Source organism: Schistocerca piceifrons, chromosome 4 (assembly GCF_021461385.2).
Source record: "Schistocerca piceifrons isolate TAMUIC-IGC-003096 chromosome 4, iqSchPice1.1, whole genome shotgun sequence".
NCBI lineage: Eukaryota > Metazoa > Arthropoda > Insecta > Orthoptera > Acrididae > Schistocerca > Schistocerca piceifrons.
This window is the reverse complement of record NC_060141.1, coordinates 710,289,689-710,304,648: the sequence shown is the minus strand read 5'-3', so window position 1 is coordinate 710,304,648 and position 14,960 is coordinate 710,289,689. Positions and strand designations below refer to the sequence as shown.

The 14,960-nt window shown below is 38.3% G+C and overlaps 1 protein-coding gene across 1 annotated transcript in view; it reads left to right on the top strand.

Moving 5' to 3' along the window:
* Window positions 1-14,960, top strand: part of LOC124794629 (SET and MYND domain-containing protein 4-like) — a 110,639-nt gene that overhangs the window by 59,692 nt on the left and 35,987 nt on the right. The gene's annotated exons all lie outside the window — the stretch shown is intronic.

Here is a 14,960-nt window from a genome sequence, read left to right as displayed (position 1 = left end):
AATGCAGATGATAGCCCATGTACAGAAACTGCGCCTGCAGTAATCAAAGCTGTATATGGTTGACGTAACAACAGCAGCCAGAGACTGTGATCATGTGTGTGTGAATTGAGTTTGCTTGAGTGTGTGTGTGTATGTTGTCTAATTTCGACAAAGGCCATGTTGGCCGAAAGCTTCCTTTCTGACAGTTTTTTTGTTGTGCCTATATTCAACCCACCATGTCTGCTATTGGGTGAGTAGCAACAATCTTTTCATAATATTGTTATAAATACTACCAAAGATAGTTGTAAGTGCAAAACATGCTGATCTGACCTTCTGTATTAGTATGTGTTGAATACATTTTATCTTGGCGTTTAAGAAGCTGCTTTAGCTGTACTTAAGTGGTTTTTAGTATCAGACCATAACCAGTTAGTGACACTGAAAACTACCACCTCTGTTTAGATCTGCATAACGATGAATCATGAAAGAGTAACAGACCCTAAAATATTCTCTCGTATGAAATAAATCAAAGAACTTTCAAAAACATATAAAATAGAGAAATTCATACTCATGTAGCTAAATCATGAGAGCTAGCTCAGAATGTGGAACCCAACTTCCGTTGTCTGACCGAACTAATCAACTGCTAAGTGGTAGTATGTCAGTGAATCAGAATCTGTTGGATGTTGGGATCCAAGTCCAAAATGATCAGTGAAGCCTAAACAAATTACATCACGGTAACCTCTGGTAACATGAAAATACATAAAAAACCATAGAAAGCCCTGATGAGCACCTAGCTTAAAGAGCAGAGGGGGAGCTTATAGCAAAGTGGCGCAATAGTCCCAAGAACCTGGACAGTGTGTGTCATGCAAGTGACTTATCAACCGAAAAGGAGATATAAATGAAATAAACACATACCGCTACTCCAATCAATGCTCATTCCCAGGACACGGGATGCATCTGTGTACTCTGAAATACTGACACGTGAACATAAACAGCCAGGCAATGGAGAGCTTGAGCATGGGTAGATGATACGTGGTCACAACCAAAGAATTGGTTATCTTTTGGGAACGCGTGAATAATCAAATAAGGACAAGGAATGGTGGGGTGTCTGAATACAATAATCTTAAAACTTGTATGGAAAATATAAAAGTGTCAGTTAATCTGTATTAAAATATATCACATATAATGCCCATACAGTAGTGGTAGCGTAAGAGGAAAAACATGAACTAACGGAGTTTAATGACTTAAAAGAAGATCACTAAATACATGCATTATAGCAAAGGGAATTGATCCAGTTGAAAGTAATAAACCTAAAAAATGATCTTAAAATATAAAGTTGTTTTCAAAACTTAAGCTTCTCATAAATCATAAAAATCTAACAGCTTTATACTATATAATTTTTGACAATTTATATAATATACTTGAAAGCATAGTAAGCAAAAATCAGTCATGTCTCTTGTAACTATAGAGGACATTATAAACTATTAAGAGAAAAAAAAGGTGATGGAGAGGCAAGGAGGTGGAAGACAGGAAATGGGAAAGGCCAAGGAGAAAAGAGGAGGGAAACAAGAAAAGAGCTATACATCATCTAACCTTTACTGAGGCAGTCAAAATTTGTTAAGACACTATGGTACCTTAATTCCATTTGTCCATTTAGGGTATGATAGGGAAGGTGCTTGATTTTTAACTTTTTGTCCAGCTGTACATCCAAGCAATTTTACACATGACCTCAGATATCTATTTCAGGTGCCAGTAAGTCATTTTTGTTTGTTCAACACTGCATAAATAGAAAGATAGACTTTTTGTTCCATAGTGCAATAGTGAGGATATCCTTAAGAATGTAGAACATGCCATACAAACAATACAATATTTATTTAGAAGAGAAGAGAAGTGCTTCTGTTTCTTACACATATACCTTAACTGAAGCAGTCCTCAAGGATATGAAATGAGTAAAAAACCTTTAGCATATTTTCATTTAAAAATGAAGACCAAACTTGTACAAAATGTAAATATATGTGCACTGAAGTGTGAAGTGTGGAGGCTTTTGTAATCATACACCATCAACAGAAATTAAGTTTACTATACTTATCTACACAGATAGCATTGTGTTTCTTTGAAGTCTTTTGACAAAGAATTCGCCAGAAATCATTTATTAATCCTCTTGACAATTTCCTTTAAAGGTCTTTGTAAAACTGTACTTGATGTACTAATTTGTGCAATGTTTGTATCTTCTGTGAACAAAACAAACTTCAGATTTGGTAATGTTACTGATAAAAGGTCATTAATATACACAAGATAAGGTAAGAACTCTAAGATGTAACCTTGTGGGACACCAAACAAACAATTCCTCCTCATTTATATGGTGACCATGCTTTCCTGTTGGTTCTCTTTGCTTCCTTGTGGAGGGATATATTTGTGGCCAGCAAATCATGTGTTATATTTTATGTACAGTGTCAACACTTTAATTGTGTGTTGTCTCTGAACTTCAAACAAATGAATAATGTAGAGATGTTCTTAACAGTTTACAATTACACAGTATAATGAACAGTTATATGTTGTGTTGAATAAATTGCATTTTCACGTGAAATTTAGTGACCAAAGTTTCCGAATCGTATGGTGGAATGATTGAATCTCGTGCCAAAAAAATTCAGTTGTGCACTGTAAAATGAGAAAAGACATTTTATGTAAGTTTTTGCATCAACCACACCTTATAGAACTACCCATGAACAGCTGGATTCTGTAATCGGCTGCCATGATGAACGTATAAAATTCTGCAAACATTATCCTTAGTCTGATAGGCATGAAACCCCTGCCATTCTGGTTGAGCATTCCAGTATTTTGTTTTGTCCAAAGTGAAATACAATAATTTCTATTGCCCCACATCACCTTGACAAAACTAAATATAATCATGTGATGACAGCATTTAATGAATGAATGGCTGTGGAAATACAAGAGAGTCTGGCTTCACAATCAAACACTGAAAAAATACACCTCTACTAAGCGTGCACTTGTAAAGTGATTGTCTCATTCAGAATCCAAGTGACTTGAAATATTGCCTCACACTGAAGAACTCGATGATTGCCCCTGATTACTTCGGCATCTTTACGTCCACACTGGCGGGCGATGCAGTTAAGGACAATATATATGTGGAATACTTGTACATGTCTTTTGTGGTTTTTCACTACTTGCATATTAGCCTTTATTTGTACATGATAAAGGAAACTGCTTGGGGGGGGGGGGGGGGGAGAATCTGCTGCTATAAACAGTTGCACTTGTGACACTGATATGTTGCAGTATAGTGCTATGTTTGAGTGTGATAGCAACATGGTTCGGCCAACTAGAAAGCTAATTTGTCTTCCCCACATAGCTTGGACAAAATTGAATATAGTTCTGTGGTGTCCCTACGTAGTAAAAACATGGCTCTGCAAGTAGGAGACATACAAGTTTCACCATCAAGTACTCAAAAGTACAACCCTATTAAGTATGCACTTGGTAATATGCTTGTCCCAGTCAGAAGTCAAGTGTAAATAAATTATACACAACTGCAACCAGTCACTTTTTTCATTAATAATGCTTTATTACATTAACTGGTTTTCGAACCCTTTCGGGTTCATCTTCAGATGATTTCGGGAGAATCCGGGAAGTTACATCATTACTGGTAGTAGCATAATGCTGGGTGCTGGTTTGCGACAGTATAGGCAGCTTTTTTCGTATCTGTCTGCCTCCATTTTGATGTCCAGAACACTTTCACACGAACTATCTTAGTTCACACTTTAACAGTGATGCTTTACCAGCTGGACGGGTATGTCTGCTTGTGTCTGTATATGTGTGGATGGATATGTGTGTGTGTGCGAGTGTATACCCGTCCTTTTTTCCCCCTAAGGTAAGTCTTTCCGCTCCCAGGATTGGAATGACTCCTTACCCTCTCCCTTAAAACCCACATCCTTTCGTCTTTCCCTCTCCTTCCCTCTTTCCTGATGAGGCAACAGTTTGTTGCGAAAGCTTGAATTTTGTGTGTATGTTTGTGTTTGTTTGTGTGTCTGTCGACCTGCCAGCACTTTCATTTGGTAAGTCACATCATCTTTGTTTTTAGATATATTTTTCCTACGTGGAATGTTTCCCTCTATTATAACCAAATAACACTCTTATGTTCACATGAAAGTTCAGTTTTGTACAGTGCAAATTGAGTATGACCACAGTCTTTCTCATGATAACATGACAGTTCCTTTGCATATAGCTGTTCAAGGCTAGTGCTCACAATTGCAGCAACTGTCACAAGTGAATACGCTGCAAGGCTCTAACAGACTGACACTAACTTCATGACCAACTATAACACACTGATTCTGAATGTTCTAATTGGATTTCTCTCTGTGTAAATGGCAAATACACCACTCACTTCTTGCCTGCCAGAAACTACTACACAATGATTTTATACCAAGATACATACACTATTAAAATTATGAATTAAACAATGGAAAATCCAGGACGGAATGTAACAATATTAAGGAAGGAAAGTTGCTACTCACCATGTAGCAGAGATGCTGAGTCACGATAGGCACAACATAAAGATTCACAGAATTACAGCTTTCAGCCATTAAGGCCTTTTTCAGCAGTACACACACACACACACACACACACACACACACACTCTCTCTCTCTCTCTCTCTCTCTCTCTCTCTCTCTCTCTCTCCCCCACACACGAAAATGCAATTTGCACACACATCTACACATCTGCTGTCTCAGACAACTGAAACCACACTGCGAGCAGCAGCACCAGTGCATGATGGGAGTGGCAATTGGGTGGGGGTAAGGAGGAGGCTGGGGTGGGGAGGGGGAGGGATAGTATGGTGGGGATGGCAGACAGTGAAGTGCTGCAGTTTAGACAGAGGGCAGGGGAGAAGGTGGGGGGGGGGGGGGAGGTTAAGTTGTGGAAAGGAGAGAAATAAAAGAAATTAAAAGACTGGGTGTGGCGGTGAAATGACAACTGTGTAGTGCTGGAAAGGGAACAGGGAGGGGGCTAGAAGTGTGAGGCCAGTGACTAACAAAGGTTGAGGCCAGGTGGAATACGGGACCGTAGGATGTATTGAAGGTAAAGTTCCCACCTGCACAGTTCAGAAAAGCTTTGTGTTGATGGGAAGGATCCATATGGCACAGTCTGTGAAGCAGTCCCCCTCCCCGTCCCAGCCTCCTCCTTACCCCCACCCGGTCACCACTCCCATCATGCACTGGTGCTGCTGCTCGCAGTGTGATTTCAGTTGTCTGAGACAGCAGATGTGTATGCAAGTTGTGTGTGTGTGTGTGTGTGTGTGTGTGTGTCTACTGCTGACAAAGGCCTTAATGGCCAAAAGCTATAATTTTGTGAATCTTTTTGTTGTGCCTATCGTGACTCAGCATCTCCGCTATAAGGTGAGTAGCAGCTTTCCTTCCCTGTTGTTGTGGTCTTCAGTCCAAGCCTGGTTTGATGCATCTCTCCACACTACTCTATCCTGTGCAAACTTCTTTATCTCCCAGTACCTACTGCAACCTACATCCTTCTGAATCTGTTTAGTGTACTCATCCCTTGGTCCCCCTCTACGATTTTTACCCTCCGCGCTGCCCTCCAAAACTAAACTGCTGATCCCTTGATGCCTCAGAATATGCCCTATCAACCGATCCCTTCTTCTAGTCAAGTTGTGCCACAAATTTCTCTTCTCTCCAATTCTTCCTTCCCTAATATTGTTCAAATTTCAAACTTATATCTTCAATTATCAAGGGATGTAAAACTTCTGCAAAACATTGGTTTCCATAGAAACTATGATGTGATGAGGTTTAAACTCAGGTTGAATTATGTTTATGTATTTTTGAACCATTTTACTAATAAATTACATGATTTTAAATAATCAGATTTTTTGATATGCTGTTGCCCAATTCCTTGGAGGCACACCCACGGCTTAGCAGCAGAGAATGTGGGGAGGGTGGGGGAAGTCCCCAGTCTCTCCACCCAGTATTCTGTCACAAGCTATCCAACACAATTGCTTTCCCTTCCCATAAATATCTGTCACAGCAAACAATTTGTGCCATACCTCTTTGAAGCGTCTTGAACAGCACATGGCATGAACCACATTCGAAGCTGTGCCTACCACCCCACTACTGTGAACCTGTGGAATGACTCCATTGACAGTTAAAGGTCTCCTTCAGCTACCTTGCCACAGAGTGTTGGACTGACAGCCTCCCTATTGTCTTACTTGGCATCTGAACAGCTTTCCAAGAAGATCTCAGCAAAACATTGGTTGAATTATCATATGGGTACACACTTCAACTTCCTGGAGAATTCTTCATTGACATTTCAAGCATTGTGATCAAAGCCTATAAAAGACTTTTCACAAATGAGTGTTTGCAGATTTGCAAGCTCTGCCCGACTGTTTCAAAATAACATTCTATCTAGCGACCAATCATTATCTACATGTATAGTCCTGCTAACAGGTTTTCGTCCAACATAATGCCATTTGAAAATCATTCCAACCCCTGGACAATGACCTTTGCACAGCATTCATATGTCACTACAGAATGTTTGACATTAACATCAATGGCTCTTCCATCATGATATCCATCAACAGACTTAAGCCAATTTTTACTCCTTGTCAGACTCACTGGTATGTGATTTCACAAGGACACTGGATGCACCCAGCATTCCACCACCACAGTATGTGCATGCAAGTAAATCTCCAGTCACCACTCATTCTGTGCAACTTGTATATTTCAACCACAGAATCATTGTCACCAGTCATTCAGTTGACTTTGAACAAAGGAATGATATATAGATGTTCTTTGCAGTTTATGATTATGTGATGTAATTAACTAATGTAATGTGTGAATAGATTGTATTTCCATACAACACATTTGAACCAATATACAGCAAATATTGTATTCTAATTTAGTTAAAAGGAGTTTTTGATTTATGCAATCAAATGCCTTTAACATAGCACAGAAAATACCAGTGACTTGTAATTTATTATGGGATAAATAAAGTACATTCATACAATGTGTATAAGTTGCCCTCTCAGTACCTGAACCCTTCAGAAACCCAATTGTTTCTTTAAAAGTATATTATTTGTTGTCAGATAGTTGAAAAGCTTCTTGTACAAGGGTTGCCCAGAAAGTAATGCAACAATGCTATGAATGTCAAACATTAGGTACATATTACTTGAAGTCTCCTGAGTGAATGCACCAAGATTCCATCACTTCTGACAGATAGTGTAGCTGCAGGACAGTTTCAAAATGGTGTCTGTAGATGATGCCATCATTGAATTTCACACTGCAGTGAAAGAAAGTGTGGGGAATATTCACAAACACTTGTGCAAATTCTGTGGGGCATCTGCTGTCGACAGAAGTACATTTAGTCACTCGGCATGGAGGTTGAGGTCATAAGAAGGCGGTTCGGGACGATTTGCAGTGGTTGGGAAGACCATCCGCAGCTGTCACACGTGACACACCTGACCCAGCCCCCACGGACTTCCACTTGCTTGAGCCATTAAAGGATGCGATTTGTGGAAGACATTTTGAGGATGATGAGGAGGTGATTCACACAGTGAAGCGCTGGCTCCACCACCAGGACAAGGGTTGGTACTGACAGGGCATACACACCCTTGTTTTGTGCTGGAGGAAGGTCATAGAATGGGATGGAGATTATCTGAAAAAATAGGGTATGTAGATAAAACACCATTCTTTCGTATGTGTAATTCTCATTATGTTCAATAAAGAATTCTTGAAGAAAAAAATGCAGTTCATTACTTTCTGGGCAACCATTGTATATTACCTTTTCAATATTTTTCAAGACTGGTGCCAGAAGTGAAATTGGACAGAAGTGAAATGGTATTTCTTTCTCTCTTCTTCTACATGGTTTTAACTTCTCCCTATTTCAGCCAGTTGGTGGGTGTTCCAGTGATAAATAACTGGTATACAAATAACTTACTATTTTATTGGTCTCAGAAGAACATTTTAAATATTTTGTGGTGGATAGTACTTCTGGTGAAGTGAGAATGATATGTATGTTACTGAAGTTGTTTGTGACTATATTTGACATTTTTTGGAAACATTTATTGAGTCTGGCAACAGCAAATTTTGAGCAACAGCTATAATAGATGAGTTAAAAAGCTTTTTTATAGTGCAGTCATGTGTTACAGTGTATCAATACTCTTAAAGCTATCTTATCCTCCTCATCTCTGTTCTCTTGGCCTCCTCTTTCATTGTAATTAAAGTTGGTGGCTGTCTTTATCTCGTAGTCTGTTTGGTTCAATGTCTAGCATAACATAAATTACTCAGAGAGTGAGCGATGGGGAGCAGATGCAGGAATATTGCATTGCCACCATGGGCAAGGTCCTAGTGGAGCTGGTTTGCCATTGCATTCCTCCAACCTGTGATGAAGTGTCAAGTGTATGTTTGTGACATGTGGATGATTGTGATGAGTGCTTATGCAGTGTGTTGTTGGGTTTATGTTTTCATGAATGAAGGGAAGTTAGAGGTTAAAACTCTGTGCCAGCACGTAGCCCACTCCTCTGAATAGCACCAGTGGAGCTGCCAAGCTTAACATCCCCATGTGATGAATGAATCATCATCAACAGTGTCACATGCCCTCACTTCATGATACACTGTGGAGAGGTTTGGAATTTGCTTGCATATATTGGCAAAAAGACTGGTGATCAGGAATTTTGAGGCACCACCTCACTTCCCCTTACTGGCCAAATATTGGCAGTGAAAATTTTCTACTACCAGGATTCGAACTGGCTTACTTCCTAGTCAAGCGCCACTCCACCAGGATGCATTATTTACCTCAGCTGCAGAGGTGGGTTGCTTCCATGCCTGGCTTACTGTATTCAGTATTTTGCAGTATGCCTTGTAAAAAGCAACAACATCGACATTGGAGCTGTTTCTGAATGACAGATACAGTTTTATTTTTACCATACAGCGTACCTTTATTCACATTTTTTTTTTTTTTTTTTTTTTTTTTTTTTTTTTTTTTTTTTTTTTTTTTTTTTTTGTAGACTTTGGTATGATTTGATTTACTTTGGGTGTAAATCAGTTTTCAGATTAGATGAAGACCTTATTAACGAATATTTTGTATTTTTCATTCACGTCTGGAATGCTGTGTACACTATTTCAGTTCATATCTTTGAGTAATTTTCTAAAATAATTCAATTTGGCTTATTGACTACCCTCTTCAACACAGCTTTGGTAGACTTTGTATCTTGATCACTATTAACATTTAACATACGGAACTACAAGTCAAGATCTGAGAAGCCATTGTCCATTAATTTTGCAGTATAATTTTGTTCATTGAACTTGCTTATAAATATATTTTCAGTGGCTGTTGTTGGACAGTGAGCTACCTTCTTTGTGAAGGAGTTACATTGAGTGATAATGTTACTGGCAACAAAAAACTCATATTGGATGGGTTTTTAAAATAATCTGCATTAAAATAAACAGCAACCACTCTTTTGTTGTTCATCATAAATAGACCAATATAGCTCCCAAATAATTTGTAACAAGTTAAAATATCTGCAGGTGTTCAATGTACACTTACTATTATAAATGTTAGTATAATATATTAAAAAAACCAAAGGACAGATGACTTAAAAATGTGAAGGATTTGTTATTAAAATGTGCTCTAATCATTTCATCAGAATCATTTATTGCATTAATGAGCCTTTAAGGCCTAGAGCAGAAAAACAAAAGAAATAACCACACTACAAAAGGGTAAAAACAGCATTCTGTAAAAAAAAAAAATATTATAAAAGATCTCATTACTAAAGCACCATAAGAACAGAGGAGATACCTACTGTAGATGGTTGCCAGTCTCCAGCTTCGTCTTCCATCAATGTTGGCTCCACTTCTTTATGGGTTGTTAATACTAGATCCTTCTATCGCATTGTTGGATGTCCCCTTAGGCATTTCAGAGCAGGTTGCGAATGGAGGACTCAGTATGGGAGAGATCTATCAGCTCGAAGAATGTGACCAAGCCACTGTAGCCTCTTGTGCCCTAAAATGGCAATATGTTGTTTTCCATACCAGTAATAGATGTCTTAGTTCTTCCTTTATCCTCATTTACCTTCTGTGATACTGTAGATGGGTCCATAAATCTTTTGAAGTACCTCCCTCTCGAAGGCACAGATTGTTTCTTCAGTTGTTGCTGATGATGCCCAGGTTCTACAAGCATATAAGGGTACTAATTGATTTACAGCTGGATCTTATTTTTCTGTGGTATCAGTTGTGTTGTGAATGAATTGTTCAAGCTAAAGAACATGTGATTAGCATTAATTATTTGTTGATGCTCATTTTTTGTCACTTCACTTTTATTATTTAAGTATGGAACATGGGTACTTGAATTCTTATACAATAGTATACCAGCCAACAACAGTGGAATGAAGGAGAACTTGACGGCATGATACAGTGAGAACAACATTGGAAGAGAAGTAACACTAAATAACAATGGAGTAGAAAGGAAAACCTTTAGCACAAAATAAGAATAGCATGCCTACATTACAGTTTCTATTAATAAACAAAACTAATAAAATAAAATAAAATAAAATTAGTACTAGACAAGGCTGCATCAGGAGGTATGTTTCCATGTTTCATACCTCTTGATGCGGCCTTGTCTAGTACTAATTTTATTTTATTTTATTAGTTTTGTTTATTAATAGAAACTGTTATGTAGGCATGCTATTCCTGTTTTGCGCTAAAGGTTTTCCTGTCTACTCCATTGTTATTTATGTACTGTTCAGTTTTTACTTTTTCATTGTAAAAATGTTACTTACTGTATGTTTCTACTTCAGTCTAGATGTGTTACTTCTCTTCGAATGTTGTCTGCTAACATTTAACTTCTTTGGTGATAATACTCAGTAAATGTCTGAAGATGGCCTTGTAAGCCGAAAACCGGTTAACAATAAAAGTAATATTGTAGAACAAAAGCAGACTGGTGCTTTTCATTTATTAGTTGGATGTACTTCAGTGGGATGTGAAATTTCTCCAATGGTTTCCATAACACGGAGGCAGTCAGTGCTATCATATGCTTCTCAGAAATCAATGAAGGTAAGATGTAATTCCCAGTTGAACTCATAAAATTCTTCTCTATCAGCTGCCTCAAGGTAAATATGTAGTCAAGAGTGGACTGTCCATTAACAAAGCCACATTGATAGTGGCCTACAATTCCTTCAGCCATTGGTTTCAAGCGGTTTAGCAGCAGTGTTATAAAGACTTTGCAACCAGTTTCAAGTAATGAAATCCCTTGGTAGTTGGGCACTTATGTAGCATCACCCTTCTTGAAGATGGGGCGTATAATTGCTCCCTTCCATTCTGCATGAATTGTTTTCGCTGTCCAAATGTAGATATTAACAGCTTCAAAGCCTCCATCAGTGTTTCACTTCCCAAGTGGAGCCTCTTGGCTGTGATAGCGCTACCTCCTGGAGCCTTGTTGTTCTTGAGGATCTTAAGCATGAGACTCATTTCTTCCTTTGATGGTTCAGGGACTTCCACTCTATCAAATTGGGCCTGCATGTGTGTTGTAAGTGCTGTTGGAATGCCACGATCCTGTAAGTTCTCAAAAGGTTTTTTAAATAGATCTGCCTGCTCTAATAATGGTACCACTTCACCACTCTCAATTATTTGAACCAGTGCATTTGTTGGTAGACAGCTCTCACAAGTTTGAGGCCCAGAAAAAGGAGTGTGATGGCTTTGATTCTTTGACCCCTATCAACAGACTTTTGTAGTGTTCCCATTTCTTCTTCCTTAAGAGCTGATCTGTGTTACATCTCATCTCATAATAAGTGATCTTTGCATCTCCCAAAAATTGTTCTAGTCATTTTTGCCTCTTCCATAATTTGGTCTCTACAGATTCCCGACATTCTTCATAGTACCAAATTTTCAATTGTGCATTTTGGATGACAAACAATTTCATCATTTGCACTCACTAATGCTGCATTCCATAATGCCAACCATACATCTTCCACATAGTTAGTAAAGGCTGTTAGTGGCACCAAAGTTAGTGTCGAGTCCGTAACAAATGAGACAGAAGCTGAAATTGAGGATAGCAAAGCAAAAGCTGAAATGCATAACTCTGTTTTCAAATGTTCCTTTACAAAGGAAAACATAGGAGAATTGCCCCAATTTAATCCTCATACCACTGAAAAGATGAGTGAAATCATCTTTAGTGTCATTGGAATTGAGAAACAGATGAAATCATTAAAACTGAACAAATCCCCCCGGCCTGTTGGAATCCCTGTCAGATTCTATGTTGAACTTGTGGGTGAGTTAGCCCCTCTTCTAACTATGATCCATCATAGATCCCATCAACAGAAAACCATGCTCAGTAGTTAGAAGAAAGTACAGGTAACAGACATCTACAAGAAGGACATTTATTTGTGCTGCCCTTCTCTGTATATTTTCAGCAATCCCCTGTTAGTCATCTTTGGTACATGTCCCATGCACTTAAGCAATATTCTAGAAGGGGTGACACGAGTGATTTGTAAGTATTCTTCTTTGTAGACTGATTGCACTTCCCCAGTATTCTACCAATTTATGATGAACAACAAAAGAGTGGTTTTGCGCATCACAAAACAAAAAGATATAGTCTCCTATGCCTATAATATCAGTGAGCCACAGTTGGAATCAACCAGCTCATACAAGTACTTGGGTGTAACACTTTGCAGCGATATTAAATGGAATGATCATATAGGCTTGGTTGTGGGTGAAGCTGCTAGTAGACATCAGTTTATTGGTATTTGTTTATTTTAACGCAGATTATTTTAAAATAAAATGAATGAAAAATAAAAAATATTCATTAATAAGGTCTTCATCTATTCTGAAAACTGGTTTACTCCCAATAACAGCCACTGAAAATATATTTATAAGCAGGTTCAATGAACAAAATTATACTGCAAAATTAATAGACAATGGCTTCTCAGATCCTGACTTGTAGTTCCGTATGTTAAATGTTAATAGTGATCAAGATACAAAGCCTACCAAAGCTGTGTTGAAGACGGTAGTCAATAAGCCAAATTGAATTATTTTAGAAAATTACTCAAAGATATGAACCGAAATGGTGTGCACAGCATTCCAGACGTGAATAGCCACGTGTTTGTTAGACCCTTGGGAGAGCATTACGGTGATGCTGAAGAAACTGAACTCATCGACTCTTAAGGGTAGACCTAAACTTTTCTGAAGATCTGCTAAAAAACAATTTTCAAGAACTGGTTTTAAATGATGAATCTAGGAATATATTACAACCCCCCCTATGTGTTGCTGTGCTAGGGATCGCAAGGACAAGATTAGAATAATTACAGCAGCCACGGAGACTTTCAAACAATCATCCTTCCTGCACTACATATGTGAATAGGATGAGAAGAAACCCCAATAATGGGCACAGTGGGGCGTACCCTTTGCCATGCATTTCGCAGTGGTTTGCAGAGTGTGGATGTAGTCGTATGTGTCAGGATCCTCTGATGTTGTGAGTTGTTCTGCAGTCTTATCTTGACAGTGCTGTCTCATTTCAAATTCTACTCCAAGCGAAGATTTAATGTTTATATCTTTAAAAACATAGTGGTTCCTATGAATGGAGCATCCCTCCTTTCTTCATATGTGCTCTGAACAAATTAAATGTTAACCCAAATCATTATAACACTCAACATATTGATGCCAGTGGTCACATGATGTTGAGGGCGGCATATCATTTTAACTCGCTTTTTTGGCACTCATTCATTGTTGCAAATAAGTAGTTTCATAATTTTAGTACTCTAGTCTCCCCAACGTAAAGGATGGTGCAACTCTCTTGGCATTTTACCACTTGTGATAGCGACTATTCCCGTAAGTTTTCTGCTATTAGCTCAGCCAATTTTGATTTCCCTTCTCTGTTGGGTGAAGGCTATGCCTGGTATAATACAATCTACTAATATAAACAACATGAACCGTACACTTTAATGAAGCTGATCATAGCTCAAAACAGGTACAAATCCAACACTGGTATGCCTTGATGCTGACTGTCTTTAACAGGTCACACTCTATATTGTACTCAACACCTTTGTGTATTCTACTTCCCAGCTCACTCACTATAACCACAGTGTCTTTTGCTGATATTTTTAAATCTTAGTCCTCTATCACCTGACTCAGACCAGCACTAGGTTAAAAAGAAATTGATGATTTGTTATTCTGATCATAGCTCATCCTGCAAAAGTTGGCCTACTCCTCTAGCATGAGACTTACCCATTACAAAACTTTCTTCCTCATTACTGATTTCATTGTGTTCTTAGTGTTCAAAGCCGTACTAAAAGTTTGTTGTCTTCTTTCTACATCAGCATCTGCTGGATGTTCATGAGATGAGTTCACTATAGGCCTGCTAAGCTATCATCTGAGCTGTAGGCATGGTTTTGTTTTGACCCTTGATTAATGTGCATCAGTCACATATTTGTATAGAGTGTAACCATGTATGTGAGTGAAACTTGGATGATTAACAGTTTGGACTATAAGAGAATAGAAGCTTTTAAAATGTGGTGCTACAGAAGAATGCTGAAGATTAGATGAGTAGATCATGTAACTAACGATGAAGTGCTGAGTAGAACTCAGGAGAAATTTATAGCACAACCTGATCAGAAAAAGTGATCAGTTGGTAGGACACTTTCTGAGACATCAAAGGATCCTAATTTAACATTGGAGGGAAGTATGGGGAGTAAAACTCATAGAGGGACACCAAGAGATCGAGAAGGATTGCTTCACACAAATCTTTTATCTTTGATGTTGTAATATAAAAAACCTAGTCTCACAAATTTGTTGATTAAGCATATTTAGAAGGATATATGTCGCAGTAGTTATTTGGAGATGAAGAGGCTTGCATAGGATAGAGTAGCACGGAGAGCTGCATCAAACCAGTCTTCAGACTGAAGAGCACGACAACAATATTCTCAGCAAACATATCATTTTTCAGCAGTCTGTTATTTTCAGTGGAAGATCGTTACATTACA